We start from the raw sequence: 21520 nt of genomic DNA, 5'->3' as shown, positions 1-21520 counted from the left end.
AGTTATGATCACTTCTCGGCCTTTTGGCCAAGATCAGATGTATATAGTAAGTTAGGTTTATTGATTTCAAAATTAATTATAGTCACAGAAGGGCCTGTAAATGTTACCAGCTTTGAAAATATAAAAGAAAAAATACAGATGACATAATTTTGAAGATGGAAGGTGTCAGAGAGTGGTGGGGAGCTTGGAAACAAGGATAAGAGTTGCTCATAGCCCCCATTTTTCAAATGGAGAATCAAGAAATACTGTCTTTAATTATTGAAAGAAGAAATAAAGATGTATTTTTAAACTTTTATTTAAAAATATGATTATAAAAGGTGTAAAGGAAAGGTGTCTATTTGAGGGGAAATGAAGTGGGAACAGAAAAAAGTACACTAAACTTCATCTAGTGTAGCAATAGGTCAAGGGTTAATATTCTAAAATTGTCAAATTATTCAGTAATGGCTTAAGAATATCATTTAGTAATATACTGGTGACAACCATGTGAAGAAAGAGTTAATGATAGAGTTTTCCTGGGATTGGGGATTAGTAGCGAAGGAAACTCCTTTTCTCCCCTGTTTGATACTTTTCAAAATAGTAGAAAATATTAAAACATTTTAATAAGAAGAAAAAGATGTTAGGTAAGGGAATCAAAACAAAGGAAGTTAGTCAAGTCATATGTTTAATGGTGTCAGCATTGTGTTTATCTCTCTGTCACTACTGGGACAATTACCTTTAGGGTCACATGGCCTGTTGTTCATCCCTTCCTTCACTCACGACTGCTCACTTGCCTCCTTGAGTTCCTTGAGCTCAACTGGCTTAGTCTCACCCCAGATCCTTTCTACACAATGTACCTTCAGTCTGGATGTTCTTCCTCCAGATATTTTCAGAGCTCACTCACCTTCTTCAGACTTTATGCAAATTTCCCATTGCCAATGAACACCTCCCTGATTAGGATAAAACTGATTCTTCCTGCAAATTACCCATTCTTTTCCCTGCTTGATTTTCCTCCACAGTATTCATCACTATCTGACATGTTATATACATGTTATGTGCACTTTATTTGTTTGACTACCTCCATCAGAAGGAAAATATCATGAAAACAGAAAATGCTGCCCAGTGTGTTCACTACTGTATCTCTAACATCTTGAGTGGTAGGTCACATAGTAAATGCATAACAAATATTTATTGAATGAATAAAATTCCAGATGCCTTTGTTAAGGGGGCAGGATTACTAGTAGTCACTTTGCAAGCACTCCTGTCTATTGGCCAGTTTCTGAAGGACCATTGCCACTGTTTGCCATTTTGCTTTCATGGACAACCAAGCCCAAATTCTTTCCTTATTGCTATCATCACTTACCAAGTATTTTATATAGTTTCTAATCATTTTTCACATATTTTATCAAATAATCCCAGCAGTTCTGGAAAATGGATATTATAGTACCATTTTACAGATGAAAATCTTAGACAATGAGGTTATAAGTAACTTACTTAAAGCCACTTGCCTAGTAAGTGACAGAATCGATATATTCAGTCAAACCAACTTTATAGGCCTAGGGGACATTTAAAATTTTTCAAATGACTTTTCATCAAGAGTATATCAATTAAAAGTTTATTTTTGTTGTTTTGTTTTTTAAAGATTTTATTTATTTACTTGACAGAGAGATAGAGAGCACAGCAGGGGGAGCGGCCAGCGGAGGGAGAAGCAGACTCTCCACTGAGCAGGGAGCCCAATGCGGGGCTCGATCCCAGGACCCTGGGATCATGACCTGAGCTGAAGGCAGATGCTTAACCAACTGAGCCACACAGGTGTCCCTCAATTAAGTGTTTTTATATGCAAATTTCAGCAAACTCAACTCCAACTGGCTTAAATAAAGAAGCTACATATTGTCCCACATGATTAAAAAAGTATGGTAAAACTCCAGATAGGGGTTTATTCCTGAAGTTTATGATATAAGATTATATCTATACTTCTCTACAATTCCTTTAGTTCTGTCTTCTTCTCTATGTTTGCTTTTTCTTAGGGTCAAAGAATGAGCACCACCAAATCCTTAGCTTGTTTCTTCTTTACAGATATTTTCCCCTTTACCACTCTACTAAATTTCAGGTTTTCCCTCTGATTCAAATGCTTGAGAACCAATATTCTGATTGACTGAAAAAATTAAGACTCTCCTATCAATGGGTTTATGGAAGATGGGCTTATTCATTCAAATTACCCAGTGGTGGCATGTGGGATGCACATCATGTAGGCAACCACAATGTCCAATATTGAGTAGTTTTTTCCCAAATTTTCTGTTTCATTTTAAAATCTTACCTGGAGGGGTGCCTGGGTGGCTCAGTCATTAAGCGTCTGCCTTTGGCTCAGGTAATGATCCTGGGATCCTGGGATCGAGTCCCACATCGGGCTCCCTGCTCTGTGGGGAGCCTGCTTCTCCCTCTCCCACTCCCCCTGCTTGTGTTCCCTCTCTTGCTGTGTCTCTCTCTGTCAAATAAGTAAATAAAGTCTTTAAAAAAAATAAAATAACATCTTACCTGGAGGCGCCATGTATCATGACAACGTGGTATAAAATGGAAGAGCCGTCTTTCACAAACATTGCTATGTTAATTACTAATCCCCCAAGGAAATGGAAGGAAGGAGACAGCAAAGGAGATAAAAGGGAAAACAAGTAGAGAAAGAAGAAAGGAAAGTTTTTTAGAGGAAGGGCTACAGGAAGGAGAAACCAACTTCAGCAGGGGATATAAAAATATTCAAGACAAATCTTGCTTTGGTAGTTTTATGTAGGTGCCTGTCTTATGGTGATTTTATCCTTTATTTGGTGATGAAACACAATGTAAAATGCTTAACACAAGGGAAACAGAGCATTCTAGTTTTTGTCAAATGTAACTAAAAATCTGTAGTTACCTAGCATTAACGGTGACACTATCACTGAGGATACTATCCACAGTCCAAATGGCATCCATTGAGCATACATTCCCATTTATTCAGACAAATAATCCATGCTTCAGAAACGGACTGTTTCTCAAATGAGTTTAGCAGGGACTGAAAGGTGATTGACAGCTCTAGAGATAGAATCCCTCCATTAGTTCACAGAACAGGTATCTCATATGTGTTATTCTGCTTGCAGTATTGTCTCAAGCAGTTGATGCAAGAGTGAGCTTAGCAATTTACATTAAATAACAGAAAATACTTTCTTATTCTGGCTCTTTAGAATCCAGGAGGGCTTAGAGATATACACATACACATTCTCATTCACACCCTGCCACAGCAAGTGAGGAAAGTTGGTATTTGTGTGTGTGTGTGTGTGTGTGTGTGTGTGTGTGTGTGTGTGTGTGTGTACAGTGCTTACTAATTTGTACAGTGTTTGGTAATTTATCATTTTAAAAGTATGGCAAATGAACTTAAAAAATTCTGATTTCTGATTTTTCTTGAAAAAATTAGAAGATCTGAGAATACTGAGTGAATGTGCACACATGATAACAGGCAGCCTCTCTCTTTAGGTGAGCATCTTCTCTCCCATTCTCCATGAATGGAATAACATCCACCTTCTTTACAAGCTTTACTCATTCACTGCTCCCTATGAAGCCAACATGCCCTATTGAAATAGCAAAGAGAAATAGCACTGAAAATTGTTAAAGGCAGTGAGACAGATTTTATTCAGACTGTGGCAGGAGAGAGAGAGAGAGACTCCAGTATAAACTGAGCCCAATGGCAACTAAGGCAGAGGTGACTGAGGTTTTTAGAGCTGGGAGAACATAGAGGGAACAAAAAAGGGCCAGAGAGACGTGAAAAAGCTGGAACAAAAAGGGGCTTGGGAGGCTGTGGGGAAAATGTAAAGTCACGGAAGGGGAGTGTGTGGAAAATGGTTAGGCACTGTGCGTTCGGACAAGGTACGTTTCATGGTTTGTCAGTACTGTGTTTGCTTTTTCAAAGACTCAGCCACCTGTAGTGGCACTGAAGGGACTTCAGTCACCTTTCGGGTCACAGCCTAGTGCAGGCAGAATCTAGCTGAAAGTCTGGCCAAGTGTCTCAGTACAGTTTTCTGGGGGGATGGTTAATTTTATGTGTCAACTTGACTGAGTTAAGGGATGCCCACATAGCTAGCAAAACATTATTCCTGGGTGTGTCTGTAGGGTGTTTCAGGAAGAGATGAGCGTTTGAATTGGTGAAGCCAGTAAAGCAGATGGCCTTCCCCAGTGTGGGTATCAACTAATCTGTTAAGGGACCAAATGTAACAAAAAATGTAACAAAAAGAAGAAGAGCAAATTCACTCTCTCTCTGCTTGAGCCAGGAACATTCACCTTCTGCCTTCAGACACTGGTACTTCGGGTTCTTGGGCTTTGAGACTCAGATGAGGATTTACGCTGTCAGACCTCCGATTCTTGGGCCCTTTGCCTCAGACTAGAGCTGCACCACAAGCCTTCCTGTTCTCCAGTGTGCAGACGGCAGTTTGTGGGACTTCTCAACCTCCGTAACGGCGTGAGCCAAGTCCTCAGATACACTCCTCTTACATATCTACATATCTATATATGTCTTGTTGATTCTGTTTCTCTGTAGAACCCTAATACATCGAGCAAGTCCTTTTTGTCACGTGGGAGTTCACAGGTCACACCTACAACAACTGCTTTAAAATTAAGACACAGAGCAGTTGAGCGTCGTGGAGGCAAGCAGAGAAGGGACGTGAGAAGGGGTGACAAGGATCTGTGGCCTGGTCTGTAGATCTTCTATGTGAAATTGCCCATATCCACCGGCCATTGGCCCCATAGCCCTTGGCTCTTGGATCATACTTTTACTGAATAAGCAGATCATTTTGAATGCCTTTTAAAGACCTGATAGTCTGTCCGCTCCGTGACAGCACAGGGTCTGTCTTGCTCACTGTCTCACTCCAGATCCTCCCGTCATGTCGGGCTCCCGTTATTTCTCCTCGTCCCTCTTCCTCTGCCTCCTCCTCCTTTATTTCTTCTTTTTCTCTTTTTTCTTCTTTGACTGTTACAGTAGTTTCTATCTAAAGACATTCATGGGGCACCCGGAGGGCCCAGGTGGCTAGGCATCTGCCTTTGGCTCAGGTTGTGATCCCGGGGTCTCGGGATCAAGCCCCATCAGGCTCCCTGCTCAGCGGGGAGTCTGCTTCTCTCTCTCCTTCCGCCCCTCAACCCCGCTCATGTGCTCTCTCTCTCTCTCTCTCTCTCCCAAATAAATAAAATCTTAAAAATAAAAAGACATTCAGGAAATTGGGAGTAAAGGTTTTGTCTACATTTCTGGACTATTAAGAATGTAAATTCTTTCAATTTCCTATTTTCATCTCTCTCTGTATATACACACATAGATATCTACATATATACATATGAAGTCTCAGATATATATGTGTATATATATGCATATATGTGTCTGTGTGTTTGCATGTGTGGGGTAGGGGAGGAGAGAGAAGGAGAAGTTATCCTAAAGTCAAAATAGTTCAAAAGATTATAATTCCTGTGTGTAAATTACCCATTTTGAGATTTCCTGTGTGGGCTCAATCTTTTGGTCTATTTCTTTTCCTTTCGAAAAAGTATCTGTGTTCTAATTCTAATGTAGTGAAATTCAGTAATTAAAAAGAACAGTACTAAATGTTGTTAACACACAAAAGTCAAGATGTCAAATAGTCATTTGGGAAATTAAAAGAAATTGGGTTCAGTTAAAATCACTAAGGTGTTGGTGTAGGCTTTATAATTTATTCAGATTTTTCCGGTCTCCCAAATTTAGCTTGAAAACATGCTGAAAGGGATATAATTCTTCCCCCTAACTTTCCATTCCCACTTGGAATGCAAATGATTCCAGAGCAGCATCTTCCACAATACTGTAATTCCTTCATTTCTGCCTGCCGAACTGCAGAGAATAGGAAACACTGTCACTAATATTTGTTACCTTTCTCCAGTGTTTGTGATGAAGTAGATTTTGAAAGGACCAGTGCAAAAAAGAACCACAGGAATGGCTGTCTGAATTTCCATTTCTCGAGTTTGCTTCCTGATCCCAGAATTGTTATTACTTGTCTTTCTTCTTGATGGAGGGGCTGCGTGACTGACAGGCCTGCATCAGATGGATGTCTCATAATTTACAAGCTGTCACTTCTTTTTTTTTTTTTTTTTTCTGAGCAGCACCTTTTGTTAGGGATGATAAAACAAATCCCTCTGAGATTTGATTTTTCTTTTAATTCAAAACGGGGGTAGTGAAGGGTTCCCGTAGTTACGGCTATTGTTATCAATTTTTTTAAATGCCAGTCTTGGTATGGTAAAGTCTTTATTCCCTGGGTGGAGAGTTGAGAGGTCAGTATCACAGTTTGTCACTGTGCAGCAACCCCAGCCTGTGCTTTATGAAAAATCAGAAAGATTTTTCTTTCCTGCCCTTCTAATTGCTTTAAGAGAGCTCTGCCTATTTTTCAGCTTGTCCTGGTAGGATAACCTCGTTGCTCTTCAACTACCCAGGGCTCAGAGACCCTGAGAAGGAGAGATACTCACTGGTGATAAGAGCCGCATTTATTGAGACTATTGGTTTTGATGAGATAGCTGAAAAGATCATGATTCCTTGAAGGGAGGAATTTACTTTCATTTCAAATTTATGGAAAAGGAAGCTAAAGCACACTGTTTTTTTTTTTAAAGATTTTATTTATTTATTTGAGAGAGAGAATGAGAGATAGAAAGCACGAGAGAGAAGAGGGTCAGAGGGAGAAGCAGACTCCCTGCTGAGCAGGAAGCCCGATGTGGGACTCGATCCCGGGACTCCAGGATCATGACCTGAGCTGAAGGCAGTCGTTTAACCAACTGAGCCACCCAGGCGCCCTAAAGCACACTGTTATTAGTGATAAACCCTGACTGAGCACCATATATGAGCCACTTACTATGCTAAGGTTGGAGGACAAGTAAGTATATCCCATCTTCCATCCTCAGTGAGTTGCAGCTTGGGTTAAGAAGTACAAGAGCAAAACATGCAAATACTAACTCTGAAAAAAGAATGCATGCAATTAAAAATGTATAGGTAAAGATGAATGGGAATGCAGTTGCGGGGAATCTAATTCTTCTTGGGGTTTGTGTTGAGAAAAATCTGGAGCCAGAAAAGTAAATAAACGGGTTGGGCCTTGGAGGGTGTGTAAAATTCACTAGACCCACAAGCGACAAAGAGGATAATGAGGAAGGGAGGGAGATGGTGATGCTGGGTAGTGGTCCTAACAGCACAGCCTAAGGCACAGGCAAGCCTAGCCTAGCACAATAGTGAAAGAAGCCTGCAGTCACCATACCAGGGCATATAAGGAGACATGGTGAGAAATGAGATTGGTCAGGACACTTTTCCAAGGGGGTGTGTCCTAAAGGGCCTGGCAGAGCATAAGCTGGTTTTTGAAAAAGATGTGACATGGAGGGGCGCCTGGGTGGCTCAGTTGGTTAAGCGACTGCCTTTGGCTCAGGTCATCATCCTGGAGTCCCGGGATCGAGTCCCGCATCAGGCTCCCTGCTCGGCGAGGAGCCTGCTTCTCCCTCTAACCCTCCCCCCCTCTCATGTACTCTCTCTCTCTCTCTCTCTCTCATTCTCGTTCTCTCAAATAAATAAATAAATCTTAAAAAAAAAAAGATGTGACATGGAGAAGAGGCAAGAAGGCTTTCCACAACTGTATAAGAACAAGACATTTCTATCTTTTCAGAAAAAGAAAAACCCACCTGGCTGGATGAACAGAGCCCTTTATTTTTATTTTTTTAATTTTATTATTAATTATTTTTAATTTAATTTTATTATATTATGTTAGTCACCATACATCACATCATTAGTTTTTGATGTAGTGTTCCACGATTCATTGTTTGCGTATAACACCCAGTGCTCCTTGCAGTACGTGCCCTCCTTAATACCCATCACTGAGCTAACCCGTTCCCCCACTCCCTCCCCTCTAAAACCCTCAGTTTGTTTCTCAGAGTCCATAGTCTCTCATGGTTCATCTCCCTTTCCGATTTCCCCCCTTCATTTTACCCTTCCTACTAACTTTTTTTTTTAACATATAATGTATTATTTATTACAGATCTGTGATTCAACAGTCTTACACAATTCACAGCGCTCACCATAGCACATACCCTCCCCAATGTCTATCACCCAGCCACCCCAGCCCTCCCACCCCCCACCACTCCAGCAACCCTCAGTTTGTTTCCTGAGATTAAGAATTCCTCATATCAGTGAGATCATTTGATACATGTCTTTCTCTGATTGACTTACTTTGCTCAGCATAATACCCTCTAGTTCCATCCACGTCATTGCAAATGGCAAGATTTTGTTTTTTTGATGGCTGCATAATATTTCATTGTATATATATATATATAATCTTCCCTATCCATTCATCTGTTGATGCACAGAGGCCTTTCTTAAGACAGCAGGGAAAGTAAAGATCAGAATGCATCAGATGTTATAATTAAGGAGTATGAGCTTTATCTTGCAGGGATCAATGCAGAGATAATTGCAGGCATTAAAACAGAGGGAGGACTCATGCAAAGCTCTCTTGTAGGAAGATTATAATCTGGCAGAGTATGAGGGTTTGGACAGAAAAGTGGGAATAGGTCAGTGGCTCGAATCAAGTCATCAGTTCAAAGCTGACGTGATAAAGGCTACAACGTGGGCTATGGGAGGGACAACGGGACCACGTAGGGGCCGTCCCAAATGCCACGACAGATGCACTGTGAGTTCCTTCTCTTCACCTCCTCCACTAACCCGAGTAATTCCCTCCAGTTCCGTGAGGGCCAGGCCAGACTGGATCTCCAAAACAGTCTGCATTTTTCCTGCAACTGAGCACCACCCTCTTTGCACTTCCTCTTTCCAGCACAGATTTCCACCCCATCTTCTGTCCTTGGAGAATGAAATAGAAGAGTCCAGGAGAAGCAGCATGTTCAACCTACAGGGGTGACGCAGGAGATGGTGAACATTTTCATGTTCCTGTACTTTGGCAGTGAGAATTCTTCCTCCCCTTCCTCTGCTCCAGGAGAGAGCTGCTACTCAAGGCACTAAAAACAGGCCCTCCTGTCTTGACCCTCTGCCCCAGAAAAATGGAGTCCTCCTCCTGCAAGGCCTTAGCTTGCTCTGCTTTGCTCAGATGCAGTACTGAGAAGGAAAACAAAAAACAAAAACAAAAACAAACAAACAAAAAAAAAACACCAGGGGGTGGAGGGGAAAAGCAGGGCTGATATTCTGAGCACCATGGGGGAGAATACTACTGAATAATTCACTGATAATGCAAACAGGCTCCAACGGGCAAACAGTTCCCTTTCATCCAAATAATTTATCTGAAAATTAAAGAGTCTAACTGAAATCAAAATAGCAGTATTAATTTACAGAACTCAGAGTGTGAATTAGAGGAAAATATTTAATATGTATACCAGAAGAGCATTATGGGAATGGAACTAAAATAGTACAATTTAAACTTTTTTTTTTAATCTATGGGCAACTGCCATTTACATTCAGTTCAACCTGGAAATTAGATTGCGATGATAAATAGATGCTATTAAGGTATAGATAGTAGGGCTATATTCTGGTCCCCAAGAGCTGCTAATTGAGTTGTTTCTATGATAATGGATAAATTTTGAATGGCTTTGCACAGAAAGAAAAAAAAAAGAGATTTCCTGTGATCCATTTTATATTCCACCCAAAGTATTGGGCAAAGCCAACTAAAGACATTTAGCATTTATTCAGTCTCTTTTAAGTCCCTGTCCTAAAGGTAACAGTTCAGCCACTTTTCTAAATGATGATAAATGCATGAGGCCAAGATATCCAAAGGATGGAATTATTTTATCAAAGATTTTCCTCACAGAATCATCGCCTTAAGGTTTTCTGTCAAACGTGAATGGCCAAGGCAGAATTGAATTATGTTACCTAGGCAAGAGAAGGAAGAGAGAAGATAATGTGTGGAAGATTTGATGCTGTCTCTAATAGGCGTTTTCTTTCCACCACAGTTGGTTTATCTGTTTTCCAGAAATCAGCCAGAGAGGTATGTGTGAGGGAGAGGGAAAGCTTACACACATATATGTGGCATGCATAACATGCCCTAAAATCACTTAAGATCTTTTAATTTGGATAATTAGAATTTCTATGAAATCTATTTGCCTTCCTGGTTTAGCAGAGGGCTGAGAACAATAAGTAAATATGTATTATAAAAGGTCATGCAAATTTATATGATATGTGTGTAGCAATAAAATAAATTCAAATAAATGGCGTCAAGGTTTCATTTGAGCACCCGTATGAAAATTCAGTAGCTTTCCTGAAACCTTTCCCATCCATTTCTGAATGCGAAATTGGCTCTAGAATGCTCATGCGAAGCAGGCTCCCAAATGATATTCTTGGCACTTACACAGTTAGCACCTAATGGTATCCAAAAGTGAGATAGCACATGAAAATGAGAATGTACCACAAAATAGGTTCAAATAATGGCCACATCAATGAAAATCACAAAGGCTGAGAATTACCCTGAGATTAAGGGTTGGGGGAAATCCTTGTCTATTTTATAGAAAAGATTATGATTTTTTTTGAACTAAAATCACTTTCCTTTCCTCTTCCCTTCATATCTCTTATCATCAGACTATACCAACAAATTATGTTGCCCTGTTGGGTTTTTCTGTGGACCCTTGTGTCATGGCCTTCATTTATATGCACTGTAACATTTGAGTAGCATTGGAAAAAGCCTGTTCTGTCTGCTTCCCTCAATTATCTACATAACTCTGACCCCTTCCTCCTTTACTTCTTTACTCAAATGTCACTTTTACAGTATTTGAGCAACAAATCATCACTCCCACCCATTGGACAGAACACATAGATTGGTCTATTTTTCCACTAGCATTATCTCATATATACATTTTTTTACTCATTTTTTTGTATTTATTCTCCAATTCCTCCTATCCCAACTGTTTATAAGAGATGGTATTTAGAATTGCTTCTTGCACATAGTAGGCACTAAATAAATACTCGTTGTGTGAACTCAGGAGGTACTAAATAAACACTCACTAGTTTCTCTTAGAAAGAGCTGACCCCAGGAAGTTTTCATAGTCTTTGTTCATGATTGGCAAAAATGTCAGTTCTGGCTGCTAACAATTCTGAGAATTAAGTACAACAAATAAATTAGAAGAGAAGAATAAAAAGTTGAATTTTCTAACTTTCTGAAGTCTCCAATTTTATTTTAAAAAAAGGCAAAGTGTATAGTTCACTCTAATTTAAATTTTGAGGGTCCCTACAGACTTCTGTGATATCAATTAGAAATCTGTTGTCTTCATTTTGATGGGGACTATTTTATCGGTATATTTCAAGGTCTGCATAAGAAACTGATAGAAATGAAGGAATATGTGGTGTTTTTAATATTGCTCTTATTTAAACCTGTGACTTTGAAAGAGACAAGAAGATTTGCTGAGTCACAGTTTGGATGGGGTCCTCATCTATGAGTTATAGATCATGATTTTTTTTTCTTTTTTTTTAAGATTCTATTTATTTGAGAGAGAGAGAGAATGAGAGATAGAGAGCACGAGAGGGAAGAGGGTCAGAGGGAGAAGCAGACTCCCTGCTGAGCAGGGAGCCCGATGTGGGACTCGATCCCGGGCCTCCAGGATCATGACCTGAGCCGAAGGCAGTCGCTTAACCAACTGAGCCACCCAGGCGCCCTATAGATCATGATTTTGATACGCTAGGACAAAGCACTCCTGACTAGATGAAAATGATTACACCTTTTTAAAGTTGTTAATGACTAAGGAATACTAGCAGTAATATGGTAAGGCATAGGTATATTTTCTCTTTCTCAAGGCACACACTCACACATACATAGACTTAAATAAGCCCATAAATGAGCAATCAGGATGGTAAAATATAGGAGTAAAAATTGAAAGCTGAGATGTGAATTAAAGGATTTTTAACTCTTCTTAAACATTTTCAGATTCTATTTATTTGACAGAGAGAGACAGCGAGAGAGGGAACACAAGCAGGGGGAGTGGGAGAGGGAGAAGCAGGCTCCCACAGAGCAGGGAGCCTGATGGGGGGCTCGATCCCAGGACCCTGGGATCATGACCTGAGCCCAAGGCAGACGCTTAACGACTAAGCCACCCAGGAACCCCTCAAGATTATTGAGACGCTACAAGGAGGGTTACTGTCTGTTGTTTCACTCATTCAATAAACATATGTATTGGTTCTGTCCACCCCCATGCCATGTACTAGATGATGTAGGTAAAAAATGCACAAGACAGACACAGCCTCTGCCCACATGAAACCTACATTCTTGTGAGAAGCAGTAGGAACAAATGGATTGAAATAGAATTGGTGTATAAAATTATGGGGAAGTATAATTTAGCTTAATTGAGGAATGTGATCTTCAGAGATAAAATATATTTCTTGTGAAATATGGAGTTCTTGATTGGTAGAAATATTTGAGAAGAAGCTCATCAGTGACTTTAAAGGCATTATGTGGAAAATCTTACTATATCAGAGGGAGGACATATTTGACAACTCCTAAAGTACGTTCCAACTCGTAAATTCTGTGATTCAGCATTCAAGGGGCTCACTATCTATGGTAGGAGTATTCAACTTATTAAGTATGTGATGTAGCAGGGGAAGAAATTTACAATCAAATTAATTGCCTAAGTAGTACCTAGAAACTCTGCCACCCAGTCTCTCTCCCATCATTACCACAGAATTTATAATATAATTTGCAAGTTGGCAGGTCTGGTTTTGATTGGCTTTGTAGCAATTTAATCAGAAATCTACATCTCTTCATCACAATTGTTCACACAATTGTAAATGCTTCTGCCTTTGTGATTGCTCCCCCCGCAAAAAAAATCATCAAGAAAGTTTTCCATTGGCTTCTTAAAAATATTAGAATTAAGTGGTTTGTGGCAGTCATCCAGGACTACGGCTTTGGAGTATCTTTTAATAGTACAGAATTTTAATTGGAGCCTATGTGATATGATCTCTGATTTACATTGTGCTTGTACATCCACTTAATTGAGGCCCCTGACAAATGACACCCAGCTTTATTTGTGACAATAGCCAGAGGGATCATCTGCATGGTGCAGTTTGATAACTCTTAAAAAGTGATAAATGTAGCGTTGAGTTGAGTTTACGTAGCACACCTGCTACAGCAAACCCACACAGCTGTTAACAGGTGTGAACACTTGTTTACCAGCATTACTGCGGTTTGCTCATTGCAGTCAGCCTCCTAGGTTTACTACTGCTGCTAAATGAGTGAAACTTACCTGAAGAGCAGTATTGCCAGTGTCTGTGCTTCCCCGCACTGCTTACCGAAGAAGAAATCAGCAGGATTGAAAAGTGACTTTCTTGAAGTCCATCTCGGTTGACCTTCCCAGGATTGGGAACTTGGTTTCCCAGGCACATTATCTATTTACTCTGGGGTTTCTGCCAAAGAAGAGTCTGCCATCCCGGCAACACATTTGCAGCAATCAGCCCTTGCTGGAGGGAAGTATTCATGAATTGGAAAACTGCCTGAATTTATCCCGGAAGAAAGTTCAGAGAATAGAAACAAAGGGGACTCTTTTTCCCTGGAGCATTTTAGAGCATGTTACGAGTTAGATTCATCTAGCAAGGTTCAAAATCGATAGTCTCTCCTGGGTGAGTCTTTTCTTTGCAACAACTCTCCCACTCCACCTTGGAGGATCAGGGTTTCGTTTTGGTTATATCAGTTAATTTTTACCTAAGCTTTTAGGGAAAAAATATACTCAAAGTGCCTTTGATACCAATTTCTGTAACCGTGTTATAAATGTTGTAGGCATTGAGACGTTTTGACAGGATTTGGGTTTTCTTTGACAACCAACACAGCCAGTACATGCTTTGCTTATACTACCGAGGAGGGTTTCCCAGACTTGAATGTGAACTGTAGTTGGGAAAGGTGTCAGTGGAATGGAATGCTGAAGCTAAATCAATTTGTCCTCATTCGAGAAGAGGGTGCACAACAAGCTCAAGTGGAATTGGGTTCGTGAAGTTGTAAGGGATGAAGGGATGAGGCAATAGGGGACAGGGTCCCTAAGAAGGCATTACTGAAGAGCAAAGAGCCGTGCAGAGTGAGAACATGTGGCTAAGAACAAGCACTCTCTGCTTGTGACAATCTTCTGTACAATACATTCAATCATGTAGGTTTCACTAAGAGCAAAAGAACTCTTCTCCCCGCCAAGCAAAAAAAGAAAAAAAAACAATAAAAATTTTTATCCATATTGTTAAAGATGATTGTTATGAATAATTAAATCAGGCAATGATTTAGCAAACCAGAGCTGTCTTCTATTGCAAAAAGCACAGAAAGGTTGAATATATAAGGAGGGAGGGCTTAATAGAGAATCAGGTTTCTTAACCAAATATAATTTTGTTATCTTTGGGCTAGTTCTTTCTTAGCAGTGTTTACTAATCCTTTATGCAGTGTTATTTTCCAGTGTTATTACAATCACCATAGATGATTAAGAAGATCAAATGTTAGAACTGATTTTTAAAAGAACAGTCATTTGCTTTTGTTCACCAGCCAAATTTAGCATCCTTTTATGTTCTTTATAATTAGTATCTTGGCTCAGATTATAGCCTCGCCTCCCCTGAATGTGTCAGATGCTGGTGTCACTGTGAAAGAGACAGGCAGGCCTCAGCTTGAACAAACTGTACTTGGCGATGGCAAGGTTCTAGTAAGAAGTGACATCGTATGTTGACTCTTACTTGCAAAATTCCTTACTGAAGTTAGTTCTCCTTTGTCTTTCAGTTAATGTTGGAGTGTATAAACAAAGCTTACCTACTATATCGGCAGCAGATCACCCTTTCTCCTTCTGGAAATGACTGTAGTCTCAGCATGTAGTTGAGCAATTACCAACACTCCAGCATGACTTTTCCAGGTACTAATTAATCCCTTTTGGAAGGTAATGGCAGAAACATCCCATGGGAGTACGTTGAGATTCTGTTGAGCTGAGCAAGGGAAAATCATACTGACTTGTAGAAATAGGGAAATTTTAAGCCGTAGAACATCTGTAGATTCCACAATATGTGTGTTTGTGGTTAATTTGCCAATACACATCTTTCTGACTTTTACACTGGAATGTTTCTTCCTTCCATAATATTAAAGGAAGGAAAAATAAAGGTAGAATATAAGCATATTTCTCTTGCTTAATCTAGAATTTAGGGGCCAGAAATAGAGGGTACACCTAAATACATAAAAGCCTTTCATGTTAAAGAAAGTAATATATATATATATATATATATATATATATATATATATATATATACAGGTTTCCTCTGATTTCATAAAAGAAAGATTGTATTAAAGTAAACTGCAGAGTTAGATAATGTCTTTCTACCAAGAGAATGAGAAGGGAGTGTCACTATGACACTTACCTTTCCATAAGAGTTCTTATCCCTACCACCCTGCTTGCCTCTCCTTACTTCTATTTAAACACCAACCCAATTATCTTTACTGAGTTCCTTTAAAATCATCTGAGAAAGGCCAAAATTTTAGCAGAGTCCTCATTTGTTGTCACTTAACGAGGTTTCCCATCCTCCAAGCTTCCTATTTATTATGCTTTTGCTTCCTGGGAACAGATCACTGACTGTTCTAGTCACAGTGACAAACAGTGTAAGGAAATCTCTTCCAGTTTTGGTGTGCCTCTGTTCCCCCCCCGTTCTAGATCAGTTTCCAGCTGAGGATTAAGGCTCATCTACATCATACTGAGAATAGAGAAAATGAACTGACATAACTGGCTCCTAAAAAAAGGACAGTAACTTTATTAAAGAACCCTTTCATTGGTATACTACTTCAACTAAAAAATAATGATAAAGGAATTATGTAAATGTGCAAAATATTATCATGCATGCAACATTCAACTAGTTCCAACTCACTCTGAAGAGAACATGAGATCAAACTCTGTAGGGAAATAAACGTGAGCAAAGACATTTAGAATTAACATGTAAGAACTTGAGTGATTTACACAATTTGTGACTGCATTAAGTAAACCCCATCTTAGCCAACTTCAAATTAGATCATTTCTTAGGGGAAAACTTAGTCAAATTGTCTGTGTAGGGGTGAATAATTTGCCACCAGAGAAAATGTGTCTCTGGCATGTGACTTATTTTAGGCTGCTTATTTTTATGAAACAGAAGGCTCAGAAAGAACCTTTGACCTTCCCTCTCACTGCCCAAAAGAATTTAGATAGAGGACCTGCTCCAGGAAGGGAATTATCACCATAGAGAAGTACGGCATAATCTGAACTAGATGTGATAGGGAGGAGATTAACAAAGTCGGTGAAAATTTCTTTCTGCGTCCCATTGTTTCTGTATGGCCCACCAAACATTTGTTTACCAAACCTTTATTCTTTTTCTTTTTCCTATGAATTGTCTACCTTCCCTTTTAAGTCCCAGACCTCTAACTCCTTCTTCTTAGCTCTGGAAGGTATATGAGCCTCAATTGCTTGACTGCTTAGGTCTCATATTTTTTTATGGGGCCCCAATACATATATAATTAAATTTGATTTTCTTCTGTTAATCTGTCTCATGTCAATTTAATTCTTAAACCAGACAAAAGAACCTTAAAGGGTCAGAGAAAAATTCTGCCTCCCCAGCATCTGGTAGGGCATAAACAATTTTGGAAAATATGTGTTCTTTTATCTATAAAAATCATTCTTATTTCTTAAATAATTCTCAGCATTTATTTGCATTATCTTAACTTTACACAATAACCTTATGAGATAGATCCATTATTATTTTAAATTTGACAACTTAATTATAAAAAGGTTAGGTAATGTATCAGGTTATGAAGCTGTTCAGAGCATAGGTTTTTAACGACTATGCTGTAAGAGTTAGAGATTTTCAGAATATTAAGACTAGAGATATTTCAGACATTAATTTGCCATATTACACAAATTTCTACAAATTACACAAAGCTGAACCTGGCATGTTAATGACTTGCCTATGATCCTATAAATAGCTTTGCCAGGCGCCTGGGTGGCTCAGTCAGTTAAGCGTCTGCCTTTGGCTCAGGTCATGATCCCAGGGTCCTGGGATGGATTCCAGCATCAGGCTCCCTGCTCAGTGGGGAGTCTGCTTCTCTCTCTCCCTCTGTCCCTCCCCTCTGCTCATGTGCATGCTCTCTCTTTCTCTCCCTGTCTCTAAAGCTTTAACAAAAAAGCAAAACAAAACAAAAATCAACAACAGCTAAGCCTCCTGGCTCCTAGCCCAAAGTAACAGCTTTAGCTACATGATTTCACTCATTTACCTATTCACATGTTGTGATATTCCATGGTTTTGGTTACTCTGTACTGAGACACATATACTCTCTTTGCTCCCAAAGTAAAGTTTCTAATGATATTTTCTGTGCACATTTTTAGAAAAGATAATTCTGTGACTAACAATCATTTTTTCCAGTTTGAACAAATTGAACCTCATTATGTGAGTGAGTCATATTTTGCAGAGACTAATGCTATTTGAAACTCTGATTCCTGTTTGTCTTGAAATCTTTATGTAGAGGAGTAAGACCTTATCTACAGCTTCTATCAAGCAGGCTCTTCTCCCCATTTCACCCTGGTAAGTCCCCCAGCACTTGAACATTTTTCTCCCCAATTTTTTTGGTCTCAGATAGGCCTGACTTAGAAGTGTCTTATAATCAGATAGAATAGTAAATGTAATTAACTGAAGAATAAAAAGTTCCAGGATATCATGTCACCCTTTTCCCCCCTAAGTTAAAAGTTCAATAATATTTATCCTCTTAGATTAAAAAGGAAGAAAAAAATGCTTAAGCAAATATTCTCAAAAAGTTAATATTGATAGTATTTAATGACATCTGTATACTTTATTCTGTTCTTCCACTAAGAAATCTCAGAACTTCAGGGGCGCCTGGGTGGCTCAGTCGTTAAGTGTCTGCCTTCGGCTCAGGTCATGATCCCAGGGTCCTGGGATTGAGCCCCACGCCAGGCTCCCTGCTCAGTGGGAAGCCTGCTTCTCCTTCTCCCACTCCCCCTGCTTGTGTTCCCTCTCTTGCTGTGTCTCTCCCTCTCTGTCAAATAAAATCTTAAAAAAAAAGAAATCTCAGAACTTCCAATAAATTTTTATGTGAGGTGTGTGGTATCATCTATTGACAATTATGAGAATTATGTATCCTTCTTAATATAATATATACTCAGAACCAATGAAATCTATCATATACCCATTTAGTCACTAAATAATTTGTTTTTTTCTTTCTCACAGAACACTATATTAGTCAGGAAAGGTTGGATTTTGCCCAAGTAACAAATTACCCTCCAAATTATCTAAAGCACATTTTGGAAGTGGAGGGTAGCTTTGTTCCATGTTAGACACTCAGAAAGTTGGGCACTTGGAGGTTCTGCCACTTTAGAATACTGCCAACGTGTGCCTTCCAGATTGGCTACAGCAGGAGGAAAGAAATTACATGACCACCCCACCCTCAATTACCTCAGACTGAAAACAGCATGTAGCAGTTCTGCTCACATCCCATTGCTAGATGGCTCATGAGGCCCCAACTAACAGCAAGGAGGACTGAAGACTAGAGGGAAACACATGACCTATTTGGCACCCAGTAGAGTTGTTTCCATTGGCGACTGACTAATAGCTAAAAGCATAGGCTTTAGAGCCTGACAAATTTAGTTAGATTGATCTTGGGCTCTGCTGTTTACTTACCTGGGTAAGTTTCATAATCTCTGATTCATCTTCTAGAAATGGAGATAACGATTTTATGTACTTCACAGAGTTTTTGTGATCTTTAATGGGATGATACACATAAAAGTATATAGTATAAGATCTGTTATATAAGAACTCAGTAATATTCTCCAGTTTAAAAAAAAATCTTCTGACAAATATTTATAGCACCCGCTGGAGAGGTAAGGACTAGAGGAAGGACACAAAGGAAGTGAGTCACCTGCCTTCCTGGAAATCTTGGTAAATCAGAGAAGAATGGCATTCTTATAGATTTAAAACTTGTATCTGTAGGCTTATTTTGCTCCAATAGCTTTTGAAGTTTTCCTATCAAAACAATAAAAAGAAATGTTAACTTGCTTCAAAGGGAGAAAATAACAAAACAAAAAGCTCCTTAAGCATGTTTAAGAAGAGCAACAGGCTCTGAAACAAGTCTTCTTGCGCTCAGAAAAAAAAAATCATGAGTTCATAAAACTGAAGATACAGAAGGGTCTCCCTTTCTGTAACTGAACTCAGTTCATGTGGGGAATGTGAGAAGTAGATGGCATTTATTGGTATGCTAGAAAAAAGATGAGCTATTTCATTTGCAAAAGTGTCTCACATGCTGATGAATTGTATAGTTATTAATAACAAAATTTAGTGCTGTCAGAGATCTGCTCGTGGTGAAGGGGACTTTTTTGAATCTCATCATAATTCAAGACTGGGTTGTTGACCCTAAACTTGGTTCTCCCATCCTACAAAGCAAACCAAAACCAAAACATAATAATAAGTAAAAATAGAGTGGGAGAAAAATGACAGCTCTGGAACTGTGATGTTTTCTAGGGCTATAGATTGAGTTACACAAACTTTTTTTAAAAAAAATTTTATTGTTATGTTAATCACCATATATTACATCATTAGTTTTTATTTTTTATTATTTTTATTTTTTATTGTTATGTTAATCACCATATATTACATCATTAGTTTTTGATGTAATGTTCCATGATTCATTGTTTGTGCATAACACCCAGTGCTCCATGCAGAACGTGCCCTCTTTAATACCCATCACCAGGCTAACCCATCCCCCTACCCTCCTCCCCTCTAGAACCCTCAGTTTGTTTTTCAGAGTCCATCGTCTCTCATGGTTCATCTCCCCGTCCGACTTACTCCCCTTCATTCTTCCCCTCCTGCTAACTTCTTCTTTTTCTTTTTTCTTAACATATGTTGCATTATTTGTTTCAGAAGTACAGATCTGTGATTCAACAGTCTTGCACAATTCACAGCGCTCACCATAGCACATACCCTACCCAATGTCTATCACCCAGCCACCCCATCCCTCCCAACCCCCACCACTCCAGCAACCCTCAGTTTGTTTCCTGAGATTAAGAATTCCCCATATCAGAGAGGTCATATGATACATGTCTTTCACTGATTGACTTATTTCACTCAGCATAACACCCTCCAGTTCCATCCACGTCATTGCAAATGGCAAGATCTCATTCCTTTTGATGGCTGCATAATATTCCATTGTGTATATATATATACCACTTCTTCTTTATCCATTCATCTGTCGATGGACATCTTGGCCCTTTCCACAGTTTGGCTATTGTGGACATTGCTGCTATAAACATTGGGGTGCACGTACGCCTCCGGATCCCTACATTTCTATCTTTGAGGTAAATACTCAGTAGTGCAATTGCTGGATCGTATGGTAGCTCTATTTTCAACTGTTTGAAGAACCTCCATACTGTTTTCCAGAGGGGTTGCACCAGCTTGCATTCCCACCAACAGTGTAAGAGGGTTCCCCTTTCTCCACATCCCCGCCAACATCTGTTGTTTCCTGACTTGTTAATTTTAGCCATTCTGACTGGTGTGAGGTGGTATCTCATTGAGGTTTTGATTTGGATTTCCCTGATGCCGAGCGATGTTGAGCACTTTTTCATGTGTCTGTTGGCCATTTGGATGTCTTCTTTGGAAAAATGTCTGTTCATGTCTTCTGCCCATTTCTTGAATGGATCATTTGTTCTTTGGGTGTTGAGTTTGATAAGTTCTTTATAGATTTTGGATACTAGCCCTTTATCTGATATATCATTTGCAAATATTTTCTCCCATTCTGTCGGTTGTCTTTTGGTTTTGTGGACTGTTTTTTTTGTTGTGCAAAAGCTTTTTATCTTGATGAAATCCTAATAGTTCATTTTTGCCCTTGCTTCCCTTGCCTTTGGCAATGTTTCTAGGATGAAGTTGCTGTGGCTGAGGTTGAAGAGGTTGCTACCTGTGTTCTCCTTTAGGATTTTGATGGACTCCTGTCTCACGTTTAGGTCTTTCAACCATTTGGACTCTATTTTTGTGTGTGGTGTAAGGAAATCGTCCAGTTTCATTCTGCATATGGCTGTCCAATTTTCCCAACACCATTTGTTAAAGAGACTGTCTTTTTGCCATTGGACATTCTTTCCTGCTTTGTCAAAGTTTAGTTGACCATAGAGTTGAGGGTCCATTTCTGGGCTCTCTATTCTGTTCCATTGATCTATGTGTCTGTTTTTGTGCCAGTACCATACTGTCTTGATGATGACAGCTTTGTAATAGAGCTGGAAGTCCAGAATTGTGATGCCACCAGCTTTGCTTTCCTTTTTCAATATTCCTCTGGCTATTCGGGGTCTCTTCTGGTTCCATACAAATTTTAGGATTATTTGTTCCATTTCTTTGAAAAAAGTGGATGGTATTTTGATGGGGATTGCATTGAATGTGTAGATTGCTCTAGGTAGCATTGACATCTTCACAATGTTTGTTCTTCCAATCCATGAGCATGGAACGTTTTTCCATGTCTTTGTGTGTTCTTCAATTTCTTTCATGAGTATTTTATAGTTTTCTGAGTACAGATCCTTTCCCTCTTTGGTTAAATTTATTTCT

The 21520-nt window shown here is 39.3% G+C and overlaps 1 long non-coding RNA gene across 1 annotated transcript in view; it reads left to right on the top strand.

The window, feature by feature from the left end:
* The window catches only part of LOC113910128, a 31655-nt gene extending 14154 nt beyond the window's left edge, over window positions 1-17501 (top strand). Inside the window, exons 2-3 of the long non-coding RNA XR_003515924.2 lie at window positions 14703-14832; window positions 17451-17501. This is a non-coding gene — a long non-coding RNA (uncharacterized LOC113910128). The remainder of the gene's footprint in view (window positions 1-14702; window positions 14833-17450) is intronic.
* The last annotated feature ends 4019 nt before the right edge of the window (window positions 17502-21520 follow it).

Source organism: Zalophus californianus, chromosome 6, assembly GCF_009762305.2.
Source record: "Zalophus californianus isolate mZalCal1 chromosome 6, mZalCal1.pri.v2, whole genome shotgun sequence".
Taxonomy (NCBI): Eukaryota; Metazoa; Chordata; class Mammalia; order Carnivora; family Otariidae; genus Zalophus; species Zalophus californianus.
The sequence above is the reverse complement of the archived record's forward strand: the minus strand, read 5'-3'. Positions and strand labels throughout refer to the sequence as shown.